Below are 9,267 nucleotides of genomic sequence, written 5' to 3' on the forward strand. Positions count from 1 at the left end.
CAAGAGCGCATAAAGAAAATCTATGACAGAAAAGCAAAGTCGGATGATTTCCAGATAGATGATGTTGTTTTGAGGTGGGATGTCCGAAATGAAGACAAAGGGAAACATGGAAAGTTTGACAACTTGTGGAAAGGTCCTTACAAAATTGCAGCATACCGTGGTCCAAATGCCTTTCTTCTCAAAGAAATGAATGGTGATGATTGTCTTGGAGGGTCGGTCAATGGCCGGCTGCTTAAAAGGTACCATGTCTGAGCATTTTTTTCTCTAGCCATTATCATTGTAATTACCATTTTAATTTTATTTCACTGCAAGTGTGCACTGATCTTTCATCTTTAGTCTAGGGCCCGCGGTGAAGGCTATAATTCTGAAGATGGAGATTAGTTGGTGTGAGTTTTTCATGTTGTTTTTATCAGTCCATTTTCTGTCCAAAAGTTGAGTTAGTTTGGGTCAAAGTTAGTCCAATTTTCAATCAGTTGTTAAAGTCAATAAAGTTGTCCCGGTTTGGGTCACATATGTAAATAATGACTCCATTGCCCAATGATTGAAAAGCACTGGTCTGCTCTCCCAGAGGTCTGAGGTTCTTGGTACCTCCAAGGAGCTACCATCCCCATTGGAGCCAATGTTAGAGTCGGTCTAGTAGCCCTCCATCAGGGATTAAATCTCTTTGCATTTGCATAAGTAGGTGTCTCATCAGTGTCATCTCATTGCATTCCATTAGGCATGCCATAACCCTGATGGAGGAGCTGGTGTCTTTATTCCCCTCTTGGCACTGCTGGATCAAGTTGTTTCAGTCAATAAACTCTTTCAAGGTTACTTGTCTTGTCTTGAGGTCAAAAGTCCTAGGTCTAGGGTTTAGGTCCAATTTGTCTTTGAGGTCATGTCTTTAAAAGTCAATAAATGCCCAGCAGGCCAGAGGGATGACTATCAAAGTATTTCTTCAAAATATTTCATCTTGTACAGCTAATTTTTACCTTGGATTTAAAAACCCTGTTTTTAAAGACAAGGTCATTTTCTCATTTTTGTAAAAAGTTGTAAAAATTCAAAATTCTTCAAACTCAGCATGCAGTCGTGGTCCCCTTTGCCAAGATTCCTCAGAAACTAGCCCTGCAAAAATTTTCAAGAAAAAACATCAGTTCAACCAATTTCAGGACAAAAGGAAACCATAAAGTCAGCAGCATTTAAATTTTGAAAAAGTGTCATGTTATAAACATTAGAAAGGGGGTTTGAGGGGAAATTAATTTAAATCAATCTTATAAAGCCCCTCTCTCCCTCCATTTGGTCATCATTTGCCTCAAAGCAAGAGTGAAAGGCGATTTGAAGAGAAACTGGGCGAAATTGCAGACAGAGCCCGCGCGCGACCCGTTCAGACCTGCACGTGACGTGTTGGGCAGGCGCGACGCGTCAAGGGAGTCATCGCCACGACGCATTGAGCGCGCGCGACCCGTCCAGACCCGCGCGCTACATGTTGGAGATTCATCCACAGAAAATTGCCTGTAAACTGCAAAACGACCCCAAATTTCTTCAAGGTTGCAAGTAGGCCTCCAATCATCAAAATGTATTGTTTGCTAAAGCTTGAAAGAGCATGAGAAGGTATTTAAAAGCCATTATTTTCAAATGAGGAGTTCGTGTGTATTTGCTTAAGAATGTCAAAGTGCTAGTAAAGCTAGGGTTTGTTTTGTTGTTTTCAAGGTCATCCTTTTCACCCCCACTTTTTCCCCACACCCCTTTACCACCTCCCATATCATTTCTACCTAATCTCCCTACCAAAAATACCAAAAGCCCTAAAACCCTACCCCTATTCCTAAAAATCAATAATATAACCCTAAACCCTACCTCCCATAAAACCCTTGCAAATTATAATTGTATATGTCATGATTCATTCCCTTAATTCCCTATTTCATATATTTTCCCTAATTTCCCTTAAAAGTCTCCCCTCCCTAACATCTCCCTTGTGTTATTTGTCCCCTTGAAACAACATTTCAACAATTAAAACAACAGATTTTTGAGCAGAAGCAGCGGTACATTTCAGCCACTTTGCTCTTGAAACCATGTCAGAAACCGAAACCGACTATGAGCAAAGTGATGACCGTGAGTCAACACAAGAGGTTGAGGTACAAAGGAGTCCTCACAGGGGTGGTAAGAGTGGTCACCATGTGAGAGAGGGGCCCACCTATTTGACCTATTTGCAGGCTTGTCCACTTGCAGTCACATGTTTTCGCCACCTGTCATGTTATGAGTTTTGCGAGAGGATCTCTCAAATTCAGCATCACAGGGAATTGGTCCGCTTGTTTGTTTTGCATTTGCATGACGGGCATGTGAACCTTGCAGGGGTGGATTTTACATTGACACCTGAGATGGTTGCTCAAGCAACAAGGATACCTAATGTTGAAGAAGAGTGGAACAAGCGCAAACTATTGGACAGATTTCAGTATGAGCCCTACATTAAACCTGCATATATGAGGCACATGACTGGTGTATTTCCTTTCAGATTTTTGAGGCATGAGTATGCTCCCTTGATGAGGCTCATCATGCGTTATTTCACCTGTGAGGGCATATTTTCATGTTTGTATTCGTACCATATTCGCTTGTTGATGCATTTCACACGGGTACGGATGATGAACATACCATTTTTCATGTGCCGGAATATTGAGAATATGGTGCCCTTGATGCAGAGAAAGAGCCCAGCACAGCAACACAGGAGCATCTATCATTATGGTTTGATCCAGCTTGTGGTCATACATCAGTTGGCTCAGCAGGGTATCCCATGGGAGGATTTTATCTCTCGTGATTTTTTCACAGCGCCACCAACACCTCCTGAGGTTGTTCATGAGGAGGGAGGACCATCACAGCAGCATGATATCCCTGAGACCAGACACGTCAGATCTCCTCCATTGGTCACATATCAGAGAGGCCACAGGGCCTTATTTGCATTAGCTCGGCGAGTATTTTCTCCACATCAGGTGGAAGGGGTCTTGCCTTCTTCATCAGCTCAGCGAGTGTTATCTCCACATTAAGTGGAAGGGGCCTCGCTTCCGACAGCAGCACAGGTATCAGAAAGGGGCAAGCAGCCCATGATTGAGGAGGGACCGTCAGGTGATCCAGATATCGACATCATTGATCTTGACATCCATTCTCCTAGCACAGAGCTTCACGAGATCATTCAGCAAAAGGAGACTAAGAACCGCTTGTTGCAGCAAAATTTAGAGATGGCACAATGGAAAACTACATATTTGGAGCAGCGCAACAAGCAATTGGAAGATGAGCACACTCTTGATGAGTTGTGGAGGATTCATGAGGACCGCAACTTGGCTCGCAAGAGACCCGGTGATTTGGTACCCATTGAGCGAGAGGCTATGCTTCTCCGGGTCAATGCTCATTTGGAGAGGTTGCTGGCCAAGGCCAACCAAGATAAGGACCTGCTCCGGAACATGAAGAACCACTATTGGGCCCGAATGCACGTATGCAAGGCAAGAATGAAGGTGCTCCAAAGACGGTTGGCCAAAGCACTAAAACGAAGGAAAAGGCCCGATCCCCTCCACATCTTGGTTGAGGCTTCCTTGAAGGAGCATTATGCTAAATGACTTAACTCCAGCACAAATTTCAAAAAAAATTGAGCATTTTTGGTCACTTGTGAATTTTTGGGCAAAAAACAGGTTTTCTCCACCAACACGTCGCGCGCCGCACGCGACCCTTTCGATGGGAAACTCCTTTTCAGGAAAACTCAGCATTTTTGGATTTTTCATGCAAATATACACTTGATCATTAATTGTCAAGAAATTTCACCAAGTTTTTGGCCTCGAGAAAGTCAAAAAACAAGCAAAAAATGACTTTCTGCCACCTTTTTGACACATAGGAAGCAGTCTTGGGAGATTGCAATTTTGGAGGGGAAAATGGCCACAAATTCATAAATTCTACTTGGGTTGGAAAGTAGACATCCAAACCTTTCCAACAAGCCCACGTTTTCCTCATTTGGACACCTGGAAGTGCCTCAAAAGCAGCTCCAAAGGCGCGCGACGCGTTCAGGATCAAGGCGCGACGTGTTGGGCAGTTTTCACAGAAATTCACCTACAGCTCAGCAAAACGCAGTTTTGACTGGATTTGACTTTTTGGAGTAGATTGTGATCTTCCTTGTTGTAAATGATGTAATTTTATGATATTTTAACACTTATTTATCTTTTCTAGAAGATTCATTCATGAGATAGGCAAAAATTTAATGAATGAATTGGTTTCCTAGCTTATAGAGGCAAGTTGTTTTGACTGCCTAGTTTTCAGTGCTCAGTTTATAATTGGTTGAAACGGCTCCTAGGATAGTGAGCTCGACCCCTAGAGGCAAGGAAAGATGTTAGATTGCCTATATTATGTACTCTCTTGGTCATTTTCATGGTTGGACTCTTGAGGGAGAAAGCTCTATTGTATTACTCATTGTATCTCTGCAATTTTGGCAAAGGAAAAAAGACCAGGGTTTTGCAGTCCTTTTTGGGATTCCTGTGGTTACATGTATTGATGGTGTGTTTCTCTTTGTACTTGTAAGTTTTTTATGTGATTCATCTTCTTACTTTTCCTTCTGCAAATTAGGCAAATGAAGTGTTAAAGTAGAATTCATGATTGTCATGCTCTGCTTTTAAGTTTGCTTAATATCAATGTTTTCATCTATTTAAGGAGAACTCAAGGTGTTTACTTGCTCTCCTTAGCTCCTCACCAGTCATTCTTTCCCATATGACTCTTTCAAAGGCATCAATACAATCTCCTACCTTGCCCTAAAGAACCTCCTGCAAAAACTGTGTCCAATCCCCGCACCCAAAATTGCCTTTTCCCGATTTTCCACCAAAATCCTAAAAATCTCAAATCAAACCTTTTATCAGTTTACTAGCCTAAAATCAGTGTTCTTTATTGGTTATCTATCCCGTTGAATATCTCTACCGAGATAGACCGGAGAGAACCCTCTCCTGCCCCGTAGGGCTAGCTATGAGGCTAAGTGGTTTGATGTTGCCTTGGAGTTTACCTTTCTCAGCCTGAGGTGAAATTTCAAGCGCTAACATAAGACTTGACTAGTTTTTCCCCTAGATAGGGGCCTTTCCCTGGCTGTCCACCTACATTCGGTGTCCTTGATCTTTGTGTTATGATTTTGGTAATTGCTTTATGAACTAAATTAAAATAATAACACAAGAAATTTAATAAGAACATAAGAATACCACAATTAATTATCAACATAAGAAAATATTTCTGCCTTTCTGATTTTCCAACATGGTATCAAAGCTAAGGTGAAGAAGAAGGAAAAAGGAAACTTGAAGATCTATTGAAAGGAGGATAAGGAATCTAAAGAAGTTGAATTAGAGTCATCAAAAGGGATTATATAAGGAAAGAAGCTTTCTATCTTCAAGAACCTTGTCTAACTCAATAAAGGGAGAAAACAAATTAGAAGGAGCATCCAATTACAGGGCAAGGAAGAAGAGGATAGCTTTCACCCTCGAAAAGAATAAAGTCTTGAATCTAGTCAAAGGAAAGGTGAAGAAGCATACAAAGGAATCAAGTGATGCATAAAAATATAAGTTTAGAGAGATAGATATATTTGCTATGAGCTTAATGTATAAAGGATAATCTTATCCCATACATTTCCAACATAGACTTTGCTCAAGAGATATATGAAGCCTTATCCAAAATTTTAACCATCAAGAATCTTGGTCAAGTTGCAAGTCTTAAGAATGACCTAAGGACCATGAAGATGACAAAGGATGACATTGTGGATTCCTTCTTTGTAAGGATAACTAGAATTAAAGATGATCTCCAAGTTATAGATGAGATAGTAACTGAAAAAGAGCTCGTGATTGTTACATTATTTGGTTTTCCACCCTCTTGGAGTGTCTTTTCTTCAAGGATCAATAGTTGGAGGGAAACTCCTACATTCGAGCAATTATGGAATGCATGTATTCAAGGAGAAGTGATAATATCATTAGTAACTGACAAAGAGAACAAAGAAGATAAAATTTCAAATGCCTACTCCCGCTCATCACAAGAACAAAGGATCTTTCAAGAAGTCTAAAGGGCCAAGAAGTAAGGTAGACCTATCCAAGATAGAATGCTACAATTGTCACAAGATGGGTCACTATAGAAATGATTGTCCTAACAATTCTAGAAATAAGATAAACAGGGATCAGGAAAACTTTGTTGAAGAAGGTTCATCAAAGAAGAACAAGATGGAAGTATCTGAAGTCAAAGACCTATTTTCTAAGGACTCTTAGAGACTCTATATCCTCTACTCTAAGTTTTGATTGTCTTCAATTATGCTTTTATTTCTAGTATTTATAGGTTTAACATGCTTTGGAAAAACATTTTTGAATTTTTTGATAAAATTTATAGGTATCCCTTGAGATTGGATTAAGAGGGAGCCATCACCATTTTCCAAAGATAATTATCTTATTCCTTGTATTATATTTTTTATATTTTATTTCCCTTTCTTATCTAGATGTGTTTGTATTAGATGCTAATAACATTTCTTTTCATACTTTTCTTGTTTAGGAAAAGGCTTGATACTCAAGGGTTATGGAGAAGACCTCACAAGACAAAGCATGAAAGAAGTTCTATTGATGTCCTATAAGGCTTGTTAAGAAAACAACTCAAATGTATGTTTTGGATCCTAAGTTTTTGATAAAGGTATTCATTCCTTTTAATAATTTGTTCTACATTACTAACATTGTTATGTGTAGGACCTATTAATCATAAACATTCTTGTTAGGGTGATTAAAAATTTGATTAAATCTACCCACATTAAATCATATTTTTGGAACCCTAAAAAGGTTCTCCGTAAACCCTAATCCAAGGGTATGTCAATGCTTATGTGAAAACCCTAATCTACTTAGGGTTATTTATGAAATCTAGAAAATATTTTTTTTTTATGTTTGGGGTTTTGGTACTATAGCCATTTAGGGTTTGTAGTATATTGAAATCCTAGACCTTTAAGGGTTTTGTAAATTAAGGTTTATGAGAAAAACCTTTATATATCTAAAGTAAGCTCCTAGGAATGAAACCCTAGGTGTATGTTTCTATGTCTGATCAAAACCCTAGCCTGATCAAGTTTTGTTATATGTCTAATTTTTGTTTTGGATATATGTTGTTGTGATATGTTTGTGCATATTTATGAGATCCTAGATATGTATGTGTGCTAACTGTTTGTTTATGCTCATTGTTCTGCAGTTTGTTACTAAACCCTAGTAGAAGTTTGATACTCTAGGATATGATGATATTGTTTCAAATGTGATGACGTGAATCTCTGGGGTTTACAAAAGGTTGTTCATATTGTTAAAATCTTAGATTGTGTTGTGATTGATTTTGATTGTTGATATCTAAGGCTAAGTGTCTCAAAGATGAAATCTAGGGTTTGTATTAAATCCTAGTAGAAGTCTAACATATGAATTCTAAAGTTGTTAGATGCATTATAGAGCGACACTTGTTTTTCTTCTAGGGTTTGTAATATGTCGTAAAAAAGTCTGAAATAAATATTGAGACCCTAGATATAATAAGACTAGTATTTTTATTTTTTGAAGAATAGAAGTATGTGTCTCTTTCTCATTGTAAACCTAAATAAATTTGGATATTTTATATGTAAAGTATAATGTGTGATTATGATATAGTTAACTTTATGCTTATATATCTATATATATACATATATATATGTATGTATATATATATATATATATATGTATGTATGTATATGTATATGTATTTGGTTGTACTTGTTGTTTAAGTTATGAATTTACATAATCATCAAAATGTTGAAGATATTCGTAAATAAAGTTGATTTGATTGATAAGCATGATCAATGAAGTTATATGAATGATGATGATCAATATGATTCTGATCAAGCCATGAAAGATTCTTCGATGTTATGGAAAATATGTTGATCTCCCTAAGTGAAGGAGCCTAGATAGAAGAGATCTCCCCAAGTTGAGAGGGAGGGCATATTATAGTCATGATGGATATGCTGAAGAAATAATTGGAGAATGCATTTTGAGGTGTTGCTGAATAATGAAAGCATGATCCATTTGTAGAATATGTTGTTGCATGTGAAGCATGAAAGGAAGTTGTATGGTTGAGGAATATTCTGTCAAGATTCATTTGGGAAGTCTCTAAGTGACACTGTGATAAATTTTGATGCAGAATTAAGATGTTTGAAGACCCCAAAGGTTTGTGTTTATATGTATTGGAAAGTTTGTTACTAATTAGGGTTGTGTTTGTACATGTAAATATCTCAGAGTTTTGGAAGCATTTTTTGCATGCTTGATGTTACTAATATGCTTGATTGAGAGAGATTTTGTCATTACCAATCTGTTTGATTAGGTGAGATTTGTTTCTACCGATTTGTATAATCGAGAGTTGTTGGGGTTTTGTATACACATTGTCTGGGAGGACACCTAGCTGGCACTATGTGTTGATGTCTATTTCCCAAAGTAGGGAGGGTGGCATCAATCATATATCTCTAACCTTGCATTACGCACCTGGATCCTGTTAGAACTCCATGATTTCCTTTTAAGTTGAAGGAAAAGGATCACAGAGGTAACCACAAACCTCTTTTGGTTGACAAAATAGTCTTCTTCAACTTGAGGGTGCTCCCTCATTGATGAAACTCAAAGATAAAAACTTTGAAACACAATCTTTAGCAGAGGCCAGATCTGAAAAGTGTTTAATTTTTTAATTTGGGGGTCGTAGAGGATTCTAGGAAAACTAATGCATGTGATCATGACCACCTTGGTCCATCATGCCTATGCATTTCCCAACCAGTTTCATATACAGAGGCTTGACTAGTAAAACTTCGAAATGAGAAAACAATTTGTAGTATAGCGGAATAGGAACATCAAGACACTCATTTACAATGGCAGAAAAAATGATATTTCATTACTGCAACTTGGATGAATGAATATCAAGAGGAAAAAGACAAAGCATTCAAAGGTATAAGCATTCCATTTGCAACTGAAATATTTCGGTGCAGCTAGACAAGAGCATGTGAAATGAATTCAAGCATATTTGTTCCATACACCTTTAAAGCAGATTAAGAAGATAACATAAAGAAGATTACACATAAACTAAAGAACAACAATTTTGAAGCATTCATACCACAAATATATTTGCACTATAACTAGAATCTCTTTAGCATCAAATCATACTCATTAATACAGATCACAACATATGACTACAATAACTTAGAAGCAACCTTGAAACCAATAACAACATGTTTCATATCTATTAACCAACTTAAATAGACCATAAAATAGT

Source organism: Pinus tabuliformis, chromosome 6 (genome assembly GCF_031772625.1).
Source record: "Pinus tabuliformis cultivar Carrire ecotype Pingquan chromosome 6, CPIR1, whole genome shotgun sequence".
NCBI classification, from domain to species: Eukaryota; Viridiplantae; Streptophyta; class Pinopsida; order Pinales; family Pinaceae; genus Pinus; species Pinus tabuliformis.